This window comes from Micropterus salmoides, unplaced genomic scaffold (genome assembly GCF_014851395.1).
Source record: "Micropterus salmoides isolate LMB-PRFRI ecotype aquatic unplaced genomic scaffold, ASM1485139v1 Ms_hic_scaffold_2826, whole genome shotgun sequence".
Classification (NCBI taxonomy): Eukaryota; Metazoa; Chordata; class Actinopteri; order Centrarchiformes; family Centrarchidae; genus Micropterus; species Micropterus salmoides.
The window spans coordinates 13,654-34,028 of NW_024042069.1; the positions used below are offsets into that span (position 1 = coordinate 13,654).

The 20,375-nt window shown below is 41.5% G+C and overlaps 1 pseudogene; it reads right to left on the minus strand.

The window, feature by feature from the left end:
* Nucleotides 1–2,254: 2,254 nt before the first annotated feature.
* Nucleotides 2,255–18,906, minus strand: LOC119882008 (annotated as a pseudogene).
* Between the last annotated feature and the right edge of the window lie 1,469 nt (nt 18,907–20,375).

The window sequence follows — 20,375 nt, forward strand, 5'->3', positions numbered from 1 at the left end:
ATGTATTGGATGATAACAAAACAGTTAGTGAGCTAGACTGAATATTATAAATTTGATTGTTGCCACACTTTATAACAGCAGTAAGTAGCATTATTGTATATTTTGTGGGTCAAGTTAGTTACAGCGACTGAGATGGTGGAGAAGCTGTGTACCTGAGTATCGGCAAAACGTCAATAAATCTAAATTGAACGTTACAAAACAAACAGCGGCAGAACCATGCTAATGATAGCGGGCTACTCCTGCCTTGCATCACCACAGGCTAGTATAATAAATCGCTCCACATTAGCTTTGTAGTGTAGTGTAGTGTTTTTTGCAGCTAAATCAACACTTTGACGTAATACCAGCGGTACACAGGATGTGGATTATGTTAGCTGGTGATGTCATGTAGAAAGCCATTATGTTTCAACAATAGTATTTTGCACAGGATAATGTTAGCAACTGGTCAGCTGATTATTGGCCTGTGTGCTAATAATCAGCCTTTCTGATGTTGACTGAGTTTTCATCCCAATCCGAAACCTTCACATAACAAGCTGAATAGTGGTTGTTCCGAGCAACAGAAAAAAACAGCCATCATCTGAGTGAGGTTACAGCCCATTGACAAAAAGGAAATAAAGAAGGGATTTATTAATAAAGGTTTTCATTGAGGGCAGCACAGCACTGTTACCTCACAGCAAGAAGGTTGTGGGTTCAAACCCCGGTTGCCCTGGCCTTTCTGTGTGGAGTTTGCATGTTCCCCCCCCCGTGTCTGCGTCTCTCGGGGTGCTCTGGCTTCCTCCCACCGTCCAAAGACATGCGGCCTAGGTTGATTGGTGACCCTAAATTGTCCTCAGGTGTGAGCGTGAGTGGTTGTTTGTCTATGTGTGGCCCTGCGATGGACTGGCAACCTGTCCAGGGTGTACCCTGCCTTTTGCCCGATGTCGGCTGAATTGGCTCCAGCCCCCCGCGACCCTGTACGCAGGATAAGCGTTTGACGATGGATTTCCTAGCCTGTTGTTGGACTGGTCAAGAAACACTAATATGTGTCATTTTGGGAGGCATGGATAAACAACCCATTTTGTCGTTTAGGTCAGAGGACTTGTTGACATGTAAACAGGACAGTCTGGGTCAACATCTTGTGTGAGCAGCACACAATCTGTGTAGTAGGTCAGCTTTTAGTGTCTTTATTCAAGGTCATGGGGTTGGAGCCTGTCCCAGCATGGATTGGGTGAAGACAGGAAGGGGGAAATAATTGAGCTTTGGGCCCCCAACTGATCAATATTAGGTAGGTAGGTACATTTATTGTCACAATAAACAGGTTATATAATGATAAACGGGTTATATAATGGAATTATTATATAATGAAATTGAGCTGTTTAACTCCCTTCTGCTACATAGCAGACAATATACATTAATACAGGTAATTGATGGTAAACAGATATTAACAATATTCAATGATCAATAGAGCAGTGCTGCGGATCAATTTGAGTTTGTGCCTGATTGCTTGGGGGAAAAAACTGCACTGCAGTCTGGTGGTGCCGCAGCTGAAACTTTTGTACTGTATATCTCTCCCCAGAATGCAGCAGGGTGAACAGGTTGTGGCTGGGTGTGGCTGTCTTTTAGTATCCTTTGGGCTCTGCGTAGGCACCTCACCTCACCAATATCACTCATACTCGGGAGATGGGTACCAATAATCTTCTGAGCAGTTTTAATCACCTGCTACAGAGCCTTCCGGTCCTGGGGTCTCTTTTATAAAACTGTGTGTAGAATCCTCACTAAAAGTGTACGTGCGCCCAAAAGCCAAAAATGGCATACGGCATAAAATATTCAGACTTACAAACCGTGCGTACGAACATCTGTAAGCAAGTTCCCTTTATAAATCACAATCAACACTCCACTCACTTAAAAGAAACATGACTTGTTGTAAATGACATAAGATGAAAGATTTACTTAATAAAAGAGTGTTGTATTTTCCATAACGTGTTTTTACAAGCAAGTTTTACAGTTAATGTTACACTGCTTTGAAAGTCTGGGGGGCGCTGACTTACAGTAGTTATCAAGCTGTCATCAATTGCATTGCACATTGCATGGTTGTGTTACAGAATCCCTTATAGCTATGTTTATAGTTTTATAAGCAGCCTGGACTGAATGCAGCAGGTAAAACAACATTCATTATAACCACGAGAGACTTGAGACTTGACTTGGAGTCTAGCTCAAAGACTTGTGAGCATCTCTGGGATCCATATGGTTTGTCATCAAATAAAAAAAAACACCACACTTTCACTGTAAAAGTTTATTTAATAAAACTAAACAACTTGATAATACATCATATACCGACGGTAGACTGCCCACAGCACATTTCCAAAATTACATTAAAAACAGTGAAGCTGGACAGAATTTAAATTTTTCCCCCCTCCAGGAATATCACCATTGTGTCCTATAAATATTTGGTACAAAAAATAATGAATTACAATTATAAAGAAAATGCGTGGACATTATTGTTTTTAGCCTTCAGAGCAGACGACAGTCACAAAACACAACTGGAACAAACTGCTGCTTTAACTGCAATTGCCAAAACACACAAGTCCTGATCCCAAATGAGAATAACAGAGTCTGGATCAGTAAATGATGTTCACCTCATGGGTTCATCCCTCACTTGGATGCTGATGTTGTTTTTAATGTTGCATCGAGGTTGTCTGTTTTGATTCTGACGTTTTGCTTCAGTGCTGTGATATCAAAGCAGGTGATAAATGTTCTGCTTCCAGTGTCGGTCAATTACAACATTTAACAACAAAACCTCTGTCTGTGAATGAGACACAAGGGAGGGCTAATTAAACATAAGCAGATAAACCAGTACATAAAGAAATAATAACAATAATAAAGTAAATGCTGTTTATTAATTCACATATTGAATATATTTTTTCAGCACATGTAGTTTGTAATATGGTGTCAGGTTGTAACTGTTTGTTGCTGTCCACACAGAGTGATCTAGGTTAGTAACATTGTCTTTAAATTGGCTTCCTATCAAGTTTTTTTTTAAGCTTCTTCTTTTCACATGTAGGGCCCCGAATGGCTAACCCTAGCCCCTATGTTGATCTCTGACCTGCTCCACCCTTCTATCTACTAGGCCACTTAGGTTCCTCATGCTCGACTAAAAAAAGTGATCATGTCTTTGAATTGGTCGTTCTTTCTTTAGACATATGTTCTGCGGTCTCTGTTGCCAACTTAAAAAATTGCTGAAGACTCTATTATTCAAACTCGCCTTTGTCTCGCATCGTGCTATCCAAAATCTGCAATCCTGTATTTTTAAGGTCCGTTATGGTCTGAATATTTTACTGTTTTATGATGTTATGTTTTATTGTTTCCTTACTTTTCTGATGGTCATATTTCTACATTTCAGCGTGAACAGCATTGTGGCTGTGTGTTTTGTCTGTTCCATGTTGTTGACTTATTTATTTGTATTTTCTTGTGCTTCTACTACCGATCACGTTTTGTTTCTTTCTCTGCACGGCTTCATATTCCACATAGAGGACTTCAGAATAAGAGCGTTATGCCTGTCTTATTTTGATAACTTATTCAGATGTTGTTCATTTGGTCAGTTATCCTTTATTTTTGTGCTTCTGTCATAGTTAAGTAGGCTATCTAGTCAAATTGTATCTTTTTTTTCTATTTTAAATGTGTTTATTGTTGAAATAAAATCGCAGATGATGGCAATGTAGAGGAGGAAGAGCCACATGTACAATAATGGCTTTTGTGGAGTTTTTTCATTCACCGTGGCTCCGTCTAGCGCAGACCCTTGTATAGGCCACATCTGGCAATTGAGCATTAACGCCTGCACACTCCTCTTCCAAATTCAATGTAGTCATTTGATCCATTGATATTATAGAAATATTATAAGAAATGGCTTGATGTGAAACACTTGTAATTTGGTAAGTTCATTCACACTCCAACAGTATTTGGAATTTTTGAATAAAAAGTGACAGCTCTACTGTGAAGGAAGGGCTTCCCCATTTCCCTCATGTAAATATGAAACATATTATCAACGCTTTATTTATCATTGTTCAACATCATGTGTTATATCTGAAGTTTTGTTATAGAAAAAGAAATGAAATATATATAGAACTTGGTATACTCCCAGTATACCTCAGATCAACCACATTTGTGACACAGTGTACACATAATCTAGAGCTATAAACTGGAAATGATGCCATGAACATTATCCTCTTTTTGTGTGCAGCATAAAAAAAGTTTCAAACCTGCGTAAAACATAAAGAAATCAGTGCATTTACTCATATGACTTGTTTTCTTTTTACTCTGTGTCCCGAAGAAGGCAATATTCAGGCGAGGATCCTTCGGCTCCTCTGGAATGGTCCTTTTGTACAAGACAGCAAAAAAGACAAAAAGCGGTCATGTAGGAGTCATTAGCCCCCTCCAGTGTCAGCCAACCTACAGGCCTCCACAGCTCAGCTTGAAGGGAAGCAGAAGGGCACTTAGTCAAAAAGAGAAAAATACATGTCTTCCCCACACTCTTCACTTCATATGTGCAGAGGTAATTGTTTGTTATCCGGTCCTAAAATAACTACACTGGGGTTTTGTTGACCTGGTTCCCCAACGCTTTCTTCTTCAGTTTGCCTTGAACGGCACATGTAAAGCCACAAGAAACACTCTGCCATGTAATTATTTGGTAACCAAGGAGATATTAAAGCAAAGCCTGAAATCATTAAAAGTCAAATTCTCAATACAAAATTCAGTCTGGATTCAAAAGTCCTTTCAGGCCTGAAGTTAGCCTTTAAAGAGGTTCACACTGGCGGAACTGAAGCATTTTGTGCTCTCAAGTCCTGCTGGTTAATTTACATTTCTACATCAATTAGTTGTCATTCCCAAAATCAGATATTTAAGACTTGAGTCCCTTTTGAAAACGCCTTAGTAAGCATTTTTCAATCCATGTACCCCTGTACATGGATTCAGGTCAAAGATCAGGCAGCGTTCTTCTCATTAAACAGAATCTGCCAGCACATCTGTTGGTTCTTCATGTGGGGTGTGTCATCTGTATTTTAAAAGGTTCTCACAAGCTCATCAGTAACAATCTGAGTTTGTGGTTAGATGTTGCTGTCCATTGGTCAAAATCTTTGTTAGGAGAAGTCACTGTCCTCAGCCCCGTACAGGTCTGCTAGTTTCCTGAACCTAGGCCCCCATTCACTCAGGTAGTGGTAGTCCTGCTCAGCCTCAGATGACGCTGAGCCCAGTGAGCTCAGCGACTCGGCCACTGAGCCTGCTCCCTCGTAGGCATAGGTAGCCAGGGAATCGTATGGCGGTGCAGTGGGGTTGCAGTCATTCTCCAGCACTCTCTGATTGATGAACTCGCGTACGTCCCCGTTATTCCGTGATGGTCTGCAGACTGGCGGCATGATGAGGCTGGAGATGGCGGGGGCAGGGCAGCAGCGTTGTGGGTACAGCAGGGTGTCAGTGGGCATGATGTCACGCCTTTGTTTGGCAGAGTCCTCCAAGGCGGCCGCAGCGTCTGGATGTCGCAGTGCTCCGATGTCAAAAGCCTGGGTGTCCTCCTCCCCTCCGCCCTCGTCGTTGTAGCTCACCACATTGTCCCGGACATCCTCCTTGGAGATGATGAGAGGTTCCTGCTTTCTTTGGCGTTTCAACGCTGTGAACAGAACCACGATCACTGCAGGAGACAACAGCAGAAAGATATGGGATTAGACCATTTTAAAGTGAAGAGCATGTTCAGAACATACAGTCAGCGAGGACAGATAATAATTGCTTTTATTGGTGACTGCAACATTGTACTCAAGTGAACTGCTTGGATCTGTGATCATGTTGACATCGCTACAAAGTCATGGTGCATTCCAGGCCACTCAGAAATTTCCAACCTCCAACAAGAAAAGTACAATGGAACACCACTTGAAGTCAGAGTGCATTCTTGTGAACTATAGCTCATATTGATTCAGACTCTAACAACAATATGTGGATGTTATCACAAACAAGTGTGAAAACATGATGGCTGCTTACAGGCAGACAAAAAAGGACAGCAGCCTTTGATTTCAGAGAGGGCTCAGCCATAAGTAATCATGCAGAACATCTGATTGGCCAAGCTCATGGAGGTCCGTTTGAATTTAAATCAAGTTAAGACCACGGTGGCAACAAGAAAGAACAGAAGCAGAGTTCAGGTCAGGCCTGAAATCACTCACGGTAGTGTCTCAAATTACAGCAGGAAATGTCTGCAAAGGAACAGGAGCTGTGGTGTGAAGGGAAACGTAAATGTAGATATAAAAATACAAAAGGAGGAATATTTTTTAAAGATAAAGTAGGCAGTTACTATGCAGTGTGTACAGGGGAGAGAGAGCCAAATTGGTCTGCTGGAAGATATATGAAGAAAAATAAAATACTAATGTGATGGTTATAGTGGCTAGGAATACATTCATATGCATATCAGTGTTACTAAAACATTACAGCTTCAGGCTGTGTTTTGATTAGCATGTTAAATATAATTAGACACTGTGATTTTATTAAGAAAACCATTTGCAAAACCAAAGGCAGTGTTATCAGAGATAATACCTGTGATGTATCTTCTTTGGTGAGAACATTAGTTGAAAAGCTGTATTTTTGTATTTGGTTCAAGTCCACCCTGAACAACAGGACTTAGTAATGAGATCAACTATAGAGGAGGATGATGGGCATGTCATTTGTCTTCTCCGGTGTTCATTCCAGTTGAGAGCACATGAAGAGCTATTGTAGCTGAATATGAGCTGCAGTCTGCACTGGAGTTCACCATCAGTTCATTTTAGAACTGCTGGCTATTATATCCACATCTATCTTCTTACATGAAAAATTCCATTTTGGGCTGTCTGCGAGAATAATGATGGTATTAATAAACCCCAGTTCTGGGGGACGACCATAGACATGGACACAAGTCTATGTGACGTCACCCACAGGTTTCTAAAGAGCCATTGTGGCCATCCCCTCTTAGCAGTCCCTGACTCTGGCTAATCCTTTTTGGCCTTTTATTTGAGAGACAGGACAGTGGATATCTGTAGAAAACGCGAAGAGAGACGGGGTAACTTGCAGCAAAGGGCAGGACTCGACCCCTGGCCACTGCAGTAAGGACCCAGCCTTGTACATGGGGTGAGCATTCTACTAAGTGAACTAACCATGCTCCCGGCTGAGCATGACATCCACTACAGTGGAGAGATATTTGGAAGCCATTTTGACACATTTAAGTAATAGTATCCAACCACCACATGGCGGACTGGCAAAGTGTGGTCTACAATTCCATTTGATTATTATCCTTACATCTCTGTCATTTTGATATATTGCATGATAAATTCAAAATAGTGGAGGGTACTATTTTTCAACTAAATAAGATGTAAAAAAAAATCTTTGATACCTAGATTTTAATGATATATTTCTTGTACATTTGTTTTTGTCACTGAAAATACACCTGTCCACTCCAGTGTACGTTGTGTGCCAAAGGCTACATTCTGCCTATGTGGATTCCGCCTAATTTTGTATGTTTTATTTAAAATTACGACATAATTTACACTTGAATAACTTTGTGTATTCATACCACTTGCTTTTAGTAAATGTTTTAAACATAGTTTTTTTGAGTTCCATTAAATCACTTTTTATGCCGTTGATGCATGGTGTCCACATTTTTTAATAAAATATACTGGGCAATAGCCCTGCGATGGACTGGCGACCTGTCCAGGGTGTACCCCGCCCTTCGCCCGATGTAAGCTGGGATTGGCTCCAGCCCCCCGCGACCCTGTACACAGGATGAGCGGTTGACGATGGATGGATGGATAGATACTGAGCAATAAAGTTCATAGGTATAATTTTTTAATTACTTTGTGATTTAATAATTCATGCATGAAAGGGTTAATGATGCATAACTTTAAGCCTTAATAAAATTTAAGACGGTGAAATATATAACAATGTACCCCTTGTACAGTTCCAATGAAATTATCAATAGCTACAGACCTCCAAACATCGTGTGGCCTTCGGACTAGCTCAAAAACAGTGCCCAGAGAGCTTTAATGGAATGGGTTTCCATGGAAGAGCAGCTGCGTCCAAAGCCTACATCACCAAGTGCAATGCAAAGCGTCGGATGCAGTGAACAGAGAGGGAGAGGGCAGGAGAGGAACAGAGAGAAAAAGAGAGAAAAAGAGAGGGATGGAAGAGAGGGGAGGGAGGCAGCCTACATAATATACACACAGTTGTACAGACAGTAAAGGTGATGTTGCTATAGACTAAATGAAAAATGGTACAGATATTTATAGTAGTGTTAATGATAACAATCATAATAACAATAGGACTAGTAACAATAGTTGTTGTTAGGCTTGGCCCCTTAGTTCCAGTGACCAAGACATTTTGGACAATTTCATGCTCCCAACTGTGTGTAAACAGTGTGGGGATGGCCCCTTCCTGTTCCAATATGACTGCGCACCAGTGCACAAAGCAAGGTCCATAAAGACATGGAGTCCTGACCCCAACCTGATAGAACACCTTTGGGATGAATCAGCGAGCCAAGCCTTCTCATTTTTGGCACTTCGCCCTGGCTCCACTTTTCAGCCCTGGAGGTTGCTGCTTGGGGACGACTTATACTCCATGTAAGCGTAGTGATTCACCTTCATATCACTTATGACCTATCCAAAGGATGAATTATCAAAAACTTTTTGTTGAGACTCACCCTCATTCAACACATTGTAATGGAAATTAACATTTTTACCCATGTGCCTGACAAAGAGACAAACATGTCTTATTAGGGTTGTACATTGTATTTTGTATGATATAGTACCATGTCATGTTGCATCTGGTCATATTGTATGGTATCTCATCATACTATATTGTATACAGTGTCGTAACCAGTTGTGGCGTTACAATATTAGCTTTATTTAAAACATGCTCCTCCTGTGGTATCCTACCCTGTCATGTTGTATCATATCATATTGTAATACATTATCAGTATCAGTATTATATTGCGAGGGTTCTCTCTGGGTGCTCAAGCTTCCTCCCACAGTCCAATGATGTGTGGGTTAATTGGAGACTCTAAATTGCCCTTAGGTGTGAATGTGTGTGTGAGAATGGTTGTCTGTCTGTGTCAGCCCTGTGATTTACTGGCGACTTGTCCATGGCATACCCCGCTTCTCGCCCAATGTCAGCAGGGATAAGTTCCAGCCTCCTCACGACCCTGCGCAGATGAGCGGTTGAAGATGATTATGATGAGTGTTGCGTTGTATCATTGTCATTATCATTGTTGTATCGTTGTATCATTGTATGCTATGTTGTATTTTATCCTACAGTGTTATATCATGTCGTACCGTTGTAACATACTGTATTGTATCGCATTGTATAGTGTCATATCATATAGTTTAGTAGTTTCCTTAGGTATCGTATTGTACTTTGTCATATTGTGTAGTGTTCAGCGTTACGGTACTGCATCAAATGTACATCATGGTTCTCTTATTGTGTCATACTCCCACTGCATCATATGATACTGTCCTGCACCTTATTGCATCTTGCACCATTGAAATGTACTGTGGTGATTAACGTCCTGCATTTGTTTTATCCGTCTGTCCTGCATTTGTTTTATGCATCTGTTTGTGTTTAGCGTTACAAAACAATGGTGCAGTTTAAGATTACTTTTTCTTGCTGTCCATTAATACTTTTAAAATGTTAGTGTTCTCGATTGTGCTGGTGTTCAAGTTTGCTGTCTGTAAAATGTTCTACAATTAGTGTATAGTGTTGATAATAACTATTAGATATAAATGATCCTGGCCATTCAACTTGCAAAACAAAACCCATGAATGCTGGGCAGCATTTAGTATGACATTGACATGACTGACTCTGTCTCAGCAGCTCAGCTCTGATTGTCTTACAGCGTCACTGGTGTGTATCCACTAAGTCTGCAATGAGTCCACCTTCAGAGGCATAAATATGTATTCATTTTCCTGGCGGCCCACTGGACTGTGTCCGCTGCATGAATAAGAGGATAAGGGGGGATGTGGTGGCAGATGAGATGCATTCATTTCATGTAGTTTGGTTCTGACGAGCAGCAGCAGACTGCAGCTCTGAACCAATATTGCTTTCCATTACAGCAAATGAGAAAGCACAATGGCTTCACCGGGCAGACAGTGTGTTCGTACATGGGCTACATGTTGTGCAGGCCTACCTATTTATAATTTAATTTCTGTCACATTAGTTTTCATAATTCCAGTAGCATAAGGATGAAAAAAAAAATTTAAATCCCCCTCTCTGGTATGTGTCATCCTCAAGCTCGGGTCCTCTACCAGAGGCCAGGGAGTTTGAGGGTTCTGTGCAGTATCTTAGCTGTTCCTAGGACTGCACTCTTCAGGACAGAGACCTCTGATGTTTTACCTGGAATCGGCTGTAGCCACTTTCCCAGTTTGGGGGTCACAGCCCCCAGTGCTCCGATTACCACTGGCACCACTGTTGCTCTTACTTTCCACATGTTTTCTAGCTCTTCTTTCAGCCCTTGGTATTTCTCAAGCTTCTCGTGTTCCTTCTTCTTGATGTTGCTGTCGCTTGGGATTGCCACATCTATCACTGCAGCCTTCTTCTGCCGTTTGTCGATCAACACGATGTCTGGTTGGTTAGTCATCACCAGTTTCTCAGTCTGGATCTTGAAGTCCCACAGGATCTTAGCTCGGTCATTCTCAACTACCTTAGGAGGTGTCTTCCATTTTGACCTTGGGACTTCCAGCCCATACTCATGGCAGATGTTCCTGTACACTATGAAGGCTACCTGGTTATGGCATTCCATGTACGCACTTCTTACCTGCATCTTACACCCTGCTGTTATGTGCTGTACTGTCTCAGGGGCTTCCTTGCACAGTCTGCACCTGGGGTCTTGCCTGGTGTGGTAGACCCCAGCCTCTATTGATCTTGTACTGAGTGCCTGTTCCTGTGCCGCCATGATTAGTGCTTCTGTGCTGTCCTTCAGTCCAGCCTTTTCCAGCCACTGGTAGGATTTCTTGATATCAGCCACTTCTTCTATTTGTCTGTGGTACAAGCCTTGCAGCGGCTTGTCCCTCCATGAAGGTTCTTCCTTGTCCTCACCCTCGGGTTTCTGCTGCCTGAGGTATTCACTAAGCCCTTCATCTTTGGGGGCCATCTTCCTGATGTACTCCTGGATCTTTGTCGTTTCATCCTGGACAGTGGTCTTGACACTCACTTGCCCTTGGCCTCCCTCACTACGCTTGGTGTACAGTCTCAGGGTGCTGGATTTGGGGTGAAACCCTCCATGCATTGTGAGGAGCTTTTTTGTCTTGATGTCAGTGGCCTCAATCTCCTCCTTTGGCCAGTTTATTATAACAGCAGGGTATCTGTTAACTAGCAGAGCGTATGTGTTGATGGCTCAGATCTTGTTTTTCCTGCTGACTTTTCAGGACCTGCCTTACTCTCTGTAGGTATTTGGCTGTGGCGGCCTTCCTTGCAGCCTCTTCGTGGTTTCCGTTAGCCTGCAGCACCCCTAGGTATTTGTAGCTGTCCTGAAAATCTGCAATGTGGCCTTCTGGTAGTTCAATCCCCTCGGTTCTGATCATTTTCCCTCTTTTTGATACCATGCGACCACACTTGTCCAGTCCGAACGGCATTCTGTAGATCCTGGTAGTGTGGATCAGTGAGTTGATGTCTCGCTCATTTCTGCCGTTGTAATGGTTTCTGGATCTTGTTGTGGGAGATTGCTGTGATCTGTTCTTAGATCCACTAGCCACTGAGCATTGGTGTTGTGGGATGCCTCTTTCTCCCATATGTTCTTCCAGTACTGTTAAGTCTCAGGCGGTCCTTGAAATTTGCTTAATGTGAGACTTAAACGACATGTCAGCACAGTGGTGCTGGAGGCCAGGGCGATGCCATCAAGGGAAACTATATCTTTAGATAATGCGTCACGGAGGTGCTTAGGCCCCAGAACAATAACAGTTTTATCTGAGTTTAACATTAGAAAATTACAGGTCATCCAGGTTTTAACATCCTGAAGGCACATTTGAAGTTTAGCTAACTGATGAGTTTCATCTGGTTTAACTGATATAACTGAGTATCATCTGCATAACAATGAAAGTTTATGGAATATTTCCTGATAATATTGCCTAAGGGAAGCATATATAAAGTGAAGAGGATTGGTCCGAGGACAGATCCTTGAGGAACTCCATGACTAACTTTGGCGTTCATGGAGGACTCATCGTTAACATGTACAAACTGAAATCGATCTGATAAATAGGACTTAAACCAGCTTAGAGCGGTTCCTTTAATGCCAATGAAATGTTCCAGTCTCTGCAATAGGAGACCTATTAGCAATAGCAACCTAGTTAGAGGGGCTACAGAGTCGAGTGTCATTCGCAGCAAGCCTGCTGCACTATCAACAAGATGATCGATTTGGGAGGCACTGAAATTAGCATAGGAGTCCTCTGTTACTCTGTGACTTGATAATGAATTTAGAGCTGATGGAATCGCATCCTTAAATTTAGCTACAGCACTATCAGACAGACATCTTGTATAGAAATTTTTGCCCAATGGCGTGTAGTTCAGCTATACAAACTCAAAAGTTATCAAACAGTGGTCGGATAAAGAGGGATTCTGTGGGAACACTATTAAATGTTCAATTTCAATACCATACACCAAAACAAGGTCGAGGGTGTGGTTAAAACAGTGAGTCAGTTCATGAACACTCTGAGAGAAGCCAATGGAATCTAAAACAGAGATAAACGCAGTAATAACAATACAATAATAACTTTGTCCATTTTAAGAACTAAAGTTGACAAGAATTCAGATAAGGATTCAGAGTACGGGCCAGGTGCTCGGTACACTATAACAAAAAGAATTGGTTGCAGTGATTTCCAACTTGGGTGCGAAAGACTAAGAACAAGGCTTTCAAATGAGTTATAGTTTAGTTTAGGTTTAGAGTTGATTAATAACCTAGAGTCGAAGTCCACCTCCTCGGCCTGTGCCTCGAGGAATGTAGTATTAATATGACTGGGAGGGGTGGATTCATTTAGGCTAACATATTCTCCATCACCCAGTCAGGTTTCAGTAAGACAAAGTAAATCAATATCATAATCTGATATTAGTTCATTTACTAGTACACCTTTAGAAGAGAGAGATCTGATGTTTAAGAGTCCACATTTAACTCTCCTATTCGTTTGCACTATTGCTCTTGTGGTTTTAATTTTTATGAGGTTTTTATGCACAGCTCCTCTTCTGTTTACCTTTTTAAATAATTTCAATGGTCGGGGGACAGACACCGTCACTATAGGATTTTCACTAAGTAACTCCTGAAATGGAGGAGCAGAGAAGTGTGTTAGACTGCGACTCTGCGTCCTGGTCTCAACTCTGGGTTGTCATGGATTTGGTCCACTAATAAACTTGGCCCGATTTCTAGAAATGAGAGCTTCTCCTTCCCAAGTTGGAAGGGTTCTGTCTTTCCGAATCAGACCAGGTCTTCCCCAGAAAGTCTGCCAATGATCTACAAAGCCCACATCGTTTGCTGGACACCACCTCGATAACCAGCGGCGGAATGACGACATGTGGCTATACATGTCATCACTGGTCAGATGTGGCAGGGGTTCAGAGAAAACAGAGGGAGAGGATATGTACATATCTATACCATTTTTCATTTAGTCTATAGCAACATCACCTTTACTGTCTGTACCTCTGTGTGTGTATATTGTGTAGGCTGCCTCCCTCCCCTCTCTCTCCTTCCATCCTTCCTTCCTTTTTTCTCTCTGTTCCTCTCCTGCTCTCTCTCTCTCTGTTCCTCTCTGTTTCTGCCTCTTAAAAGGAAGTTTTTCCTTGCCTCTGTCGCCTAGTGCTTGCTCTTGGTGGGAATTGTTGGGCTTCTGTAAATAGCATCATAGAGTATGGTCTAGACCTGCTCTTTTATGAAAAGCGCTGTGAGATAACTGTTGTTGTGATTTGGCGCTATATAAATAAAATTGAATTGAATTGAAATTGTATTTAAATTTGCAATATATTTTTATGTATTTAGCATATGTTGCTATTTATATAATTAATAAATGCTATTATATTAAATTACATTTTTATGTTACTGACAACGGTTCATGAAAAACAAATAAATAAAAGGCCCTATGAATATCAATAACAGCTTTTCTTTTACTTTGACCTGTGGCTCATTAATCTATTTCTTCAGAGAAAGATATGGATTGGTGCATCCCTAGAGGATAACCCTGACATGTGGCTGACAACTGCAGAAAAAGCTACGTTAAAAAGTGGACTTTATTTTTTTGTTTGTTTTTACATATATATCTGTTATTTCGATGCAACAAATACTGCCCATCTACTGACATCTACTACTTATATTATGCAATTAAAAACAATTTTTTATTATAGAATAATCTGCCAGTTATTTTTCCTACTTATTCATTAATAGTTGAAGTTTAGTTTAATTCTATTTTTGTTATTATAATCATTAACATTACGATGGTTACCATTAACACTATTATAAATATCTGTACCATTTTTCATTTAGTCTATAGCAACATTACCTTCACTGTGTGTACCTCTGTGTGTATATTGTGTAGGCTGCCTCCCTCCCCTCTCTCTCTCCTTACATCTCTCTCTCTCCTTACATCTCTCTCTCTCTCCTTACATCTCTCTCTCTCTCTCTCTCTCTCTCTCTCTCACCCCAACCGGTCGAGGCAGATGGCCGCCCACCCTGAGCCATGGTTCTGCTCGAGGTTTCTGCCTCTTAAATTGGCACCGACTTATCTCTTAACTCAGGAACCTTAGAAACAGCTGTAGAACCAGATACATGTCTAGACTGTTTTGCTTCCCTCAATCTTTACCAACTAACTTCAATAATTTCTTCATCTAAACCATCAACCTGCCTCTTAGACCCCATCCCGACTAGGCTGCTTAAAGATGTTCTACCCTTAGTCAGCACCTCTATACTAGATATGATCAATCTATCTTTATCAACAGGCTATGTACCACAGTACTTTAAAGTAGCTGTAATTAAACCTCTTCTGAAAAAGCCCAAACTTGATCCGGATGTTTTAGCCAACTATAGACCTATATCTAACCTTCCATTTCTCTCTATGGTTCTGGAGAAAGCAGTTGCTAAACAGCTGTGTGACTTTCTACAGAGCAATAGTTTATTTGAGGATTTTCAGTCAGGGTTTAGAGCTCATCATAGTACAGAGACAGCACTGGTGAAAATTACTAATGACCTCCTTATTGCATCAGACAAAGGACTTGTCTCTGTACTGGTTTTATTAGATCTTAGTGCTGCATTTGATACCATTGACCATCAGATCCTATTGCAGAGACTGGAATATTTCATTGGCATTAAAGGAACCGCTCTAAGCTGGTTTAAGTCCTATTTATCAGATCGATTTCAGTTTGTACATGTTAACAATGAGTCCTCCATGCACGCCAAAGTTACTCATGGAGTTCCTCAAGGATCTGTCCTTGGACCAATCCTCTTCACTTTATATATGCTTCCTTTAGGCAATATTATCAGGAAACATTCCATAAGCTTTCATTGTTATGCAGATGATACTCAGTTATATCTATCGATCAAGCCAGATGAAACTCATCAGTTAGCTAAACTTCAAATGTGCCTTCAGGATGTTAAAACCTGGATGACCTGTAATTTTCTCATGTTAAACTCAGATAAAACTGAAGTTATTGCTCTGGGGCCTAAGCACCTCCGTGACGCATTATCTAAAGATATAGTTTCCCTGGATGGCATCACCTTGGCCTCCAGCACCACTGTGAGGAATCTTGGAGTTATCTTTGATCAGGACATGTCGTTTAAGTCTCACATTAAGCAAATTTCAAGGACCGCCTTTTTTCACCTACGTAATATTGTGAAAATCAGGAACATCCTGTCTAAAAATGATGCAGAAAAACTAGTCCATGCATTTGTTACTTCTAGGCTGGATTACTGCAATTCCTTATTATCAGGCTGCTCGAAAAAGTCCATTAAGACTCTTCAGCTGATCCAGAATGCTGCAGCACGTGTTCTGACAGGAACCAGGAAAAGAGATCACATTTCTCCTGTTTTAGCTTCTTTGCATTGGCTTCCAGTAAAATCCAGAATAGAATTTAAAATCATTCTTCTTACCTACAAAGCTCTTAATGGTCAGGCACCATTTATCTTAAAGAGCTCATAGTACCTTACTACCCCACCAGAGCACTGCGCTCCCAGAATGCAGGGTTACTTGTGGTTCCTAGAGTCTCCAAAAGTAGAATGGAGCCAGAGCGTTCAGCTATCAAGCTCCTCTCCTGTGGAACCAGGTTCCAGTTTGGGTTCAGGAGGCAGACACCATCTCCACATTTAAGAGTAGGCTTAAGACTTTCCTCTTTGATAAAGCTTATAGTTAGGGCTGGCTCAGGTAGTCCTGAACCATCCCTTAGTTATGCTGCTATAGGCCTAGACTGCCAGGGGATTTCCCATGATGCACTGAGCTCCTCTCTCCTCTACTTTCTCTCCCTCTGTATGCAACCTTATCCCATTATTGCATGTTACTAACACAACTTCTCCCCTTTCTGGTAGTCTTGTGCTTTCTCGTCTCTCTCCTCTCTCCTCCTATCACTTCCTGCAGGTTTTCTGGCTCTGGAGCTGTGGAGTCTGGATCTGTGGCTGTGGGTCACCTGCTGCCCCCGTGTTCCTGCTCGACACCCTCTGCTACAACGACTATTGTTGCTAGTCTTATTGTTATTATTGTTATTATAATCATTAACATTACGATGGTTACCATTAACACTATTATAAATATCTGTACCATTTTTCATTTGGTCTATAGCAATTACCTTCACTGTGTGTACCTCTGTGTGTATATGTGTAGGCTGCCTCCCTCCCCTCTCTCTCTCCTTACATCTCTCTCTCCTTACATCTCTCTCTCTCTCTCTCTCTCTCTCTCTCACCCTCACCCAACCGGTCGAGGCAGATGGCCGCCCACCCTGAGCCATGGTTCTGCTCGAGGTTTCTGCCTCTTAAAAGGAAGTTTTTCCTTGCCTCTGTCGCCTAGTGCTTGCTCTTGGTGGGAACTGTTGGGCTTCTGTAAATACATCACAGAGTACGGTCTAGACCTGCTCTTTTATGAAAAGCGCTGTGAGATAACTGTTGTTGTGATTTGGCGCTATATAAATAAAATTGAATTGAATTGAATTGAATTGAATTAAAAGGAAGTTTTTCCTTGCCTCTGTCGCCTAGTGCTTGCTCTTGGTGGGAACTGTTGGGCTTCTGTAAATAACATCACAGAGTACGGTCTAGACCTGCTCTTTTATGAAAAGCGCTGTGAGATAACTGTTGTTGTGATTTGGCGCTATATAAATAAATTGAATTGAATTAGTATACTCTGAACTGTCAAACAAAGTCCAAAGTCTAAAATGGTATGTATGGCTGTAATAAGGACTGTAATAAGCCCAGACAATCATTTTATTTGGTCTGTGATACACACAAACAAAGACTGTGCATTTTCCCATACTTACTCAGCAGTATGATGGCACACAAGAGGATGGCAATGAGAGCTCCGGTGCTGAGACCAGGAGAGCTGCTCAGAGCCTCTGCATTACACAGTTCCATGTTGCCTTCACGGTCACAGGTGCACACCCTCACAGTGAGGGTGCCTGTGCTGCTCTGCATGGGGTAGTCTCCATCGGTGATCACCACGGGAACCAGGTAGATGCTCTGGTGAAGACGGCTGTAGCTAGATCGACGTGTCAGGATGCCAGCGGTGTTATCTGATTAGGAGAAAGTTCAGTTAGAATATCATCGTAGCACACCTGCAGTGCACAGCGTGTGCGACACTTCGTCATACAGTGGAGGTGTGAATAAAAATCACTTCATTATCAGCTGGGAATGAAAAGTGTGGGTCCACTCGGCAGAAGTGGCTGATTCTATCTCACAAGGAGACAAAGCATGGGGTGTATCTGTTTTGCAACTTTGGGCTGAACTGACAGGGTACATTGCTAGATAACATACAACCCCCCATCCCTACTTTAAACCAGAAGGAAGGCCAGTTCGGTGGCGGGGATGCTGGACAGTGTACAGACAGTGACTGGGAGGAGAATGAGAGAAAGCTGAAAGCCATCATGGTCAACCATCCTGTCTATGCTGAGCTGGGGCAGCACAGTAATTGTATATTGATTGTATATAGGGTATATACAGTGTGTATATTATTTATACATAGAATGTTACTGATTCTACTGTTATTGTATTATGTTCTTTACATTCCTCCTTGCTGCTGTGCCAACATGAATTTGTAAACAAAAAATGTAAAACTGCACTACAATCAAAAAGAAATATTGACTTGATAAACTGTATCAATATCAAATAATATATATATATATATGCCCCACCTGTATATCAAAGTCAAAATTTCTGGATCATAATCACTAAATTTGAAATATCACAATAACGCTGATTTGACTTTGTGTGAACAGAATGGCTATAGTTCGACTGTGGTCAGCCAGGATTTGTATGTATGTATGATGATAACAGAGACTGTACACAATGCTGCAGCAAATACATTCATGGGTGAGGGATGACTGATTTTTTTGTTCTTTTTTTTTTTTTACAATGATCACCAATGGGAAAAGCTAAAAATACCCATTCTGAATGTTGCTGAAGCAGTTCACATTGGGTAAATGCCACTGGGTAATGCCTGTGTGAATGTGACACATTGTTAAGTGCTTTGAGTGGTCAGAAGAATAGACAGGCTCCATATATGTCAGTAGAGTCCATTTACCATTTAATTTAAGGCACTTTTATCAAATGTCAATAATCAGTAAGTCTGTGCCGGGGGAAGTGTTTCCTACCTCCATTGTCTCGGACTGTGAAGTTGCTGCGGTGGGTCCCCTCAGGAGCCAGGCTAAAGAAAACTTGTGTCCTGTTGACGGCTCATCAGCATCGACTGCACTCACTGTCTGGATCCGCTGTCAGAGACACCAACAACCATTAACATGAACATCCCGGTGGAGGTAAGTTTATAAGCAGTCAGTGAATGGAAAAAGACTGGCAGGGTTAGGTTCTATTCATAGTGACAGGACACACTGCTGTCCTCACTGTCTGTGCTGTGAAGCTGCCAACAGATCAGCTCGATTATTATCAGGATCACTGGTGTCTGTGCTACATAAGCCATGAAGCTGCTACTACTACTACTACTACTCTTCTATGTAGTGTGTCAGGTTTCTGATATACACGTTATGCATTTACGTTTTCCCTTCATCAAGTTCCTGTGTTGTTGCTTTATAACAATGCTGTTAATCCACACTTTGCTCTTTCTGTCATTACACTTGAAGAGGTCTGTGTGTTGAACGCTCCGTTTTAGCTACAGAGTGAAGCATCTCACTTCTATTTGATCTTTGTTGGAGTTGCACATGCGCAGTACCTAGTTAAGGACTACTAGCCAATCAGAAGAGTGAGGCGGGTCCTGACAAGCAAGGTAGTGTGTTCCAAAACAAAGTCGCTTCAGCTGGTAACCACAGCTTTGGTTCAGTCAAACATGTTTGAGCCCAAGCCTGATCCCAAAACACAGGCAGAACAACCTGAACCAGCTTTGCAACCTAGACTGGAGCAAGATGTTTCAGAGTGGTAAGTTACTTTGCACTTTCTCTACAGAGTATCTAATGTTAATTTAATTTCATATTTAGGAGTACTTGTAGAAACTGCTCAACAATGACGCATGTTTCATAGTGACACGGATACGTTTCAGAAGTAAAGGCTGGACTACAGTCGAGTTGTTTTCAGGCGGTTCAGGAGCAGTGTTTTCTGTGGGAGAAAGTGGATTTGGGGTTTTTTCACTTTGCAAACCTATTACATGCACAAAAAGATATATACACATAAGCAAAGGGAAAACCCCCAAAAGCAGAATATGATCTCTTTAACATGTTACTGTTTTAGACAATTATCAGCTAGAAATGGTTATGTAACCACGTAGAGCTATTTTCTATTTGACATTGTGACATCATTTCTATGCTATCCTTCAGTATTTCTCTATTTTCTTTTCTTTTTTTTACCTTTACAACAAGTGTTTGGATCACACTGATTGGACACTGGATTGACAACGTAAAGTTGATTATGCTACAGCAGTGGTTTCAGAAGTTTCTCTGGGTGTTTTGTGACCTTTTTCCCCACAGCGTAAATGTGTCACCATTGGGATCCATTGTGTTTCAAGCACAGCTGCTGTTCCCTGTGAAGAAGCTCGCTACAAACATCTTACTGCTATCTTTCAAGTCTACAGAGGGTGCGCACTTTATACTCCAAAGACAAAGATTTATTGGGGGAATCGCTTTAAACTAACTAAAATTGACAAGACGTCTCAGTGGAATCTCAGTGAGCTTCAGGGTGTTGGGAAACCATGACTTCAGTGTGGAATATGGGCTTCAATAATGAGATTGTAAAA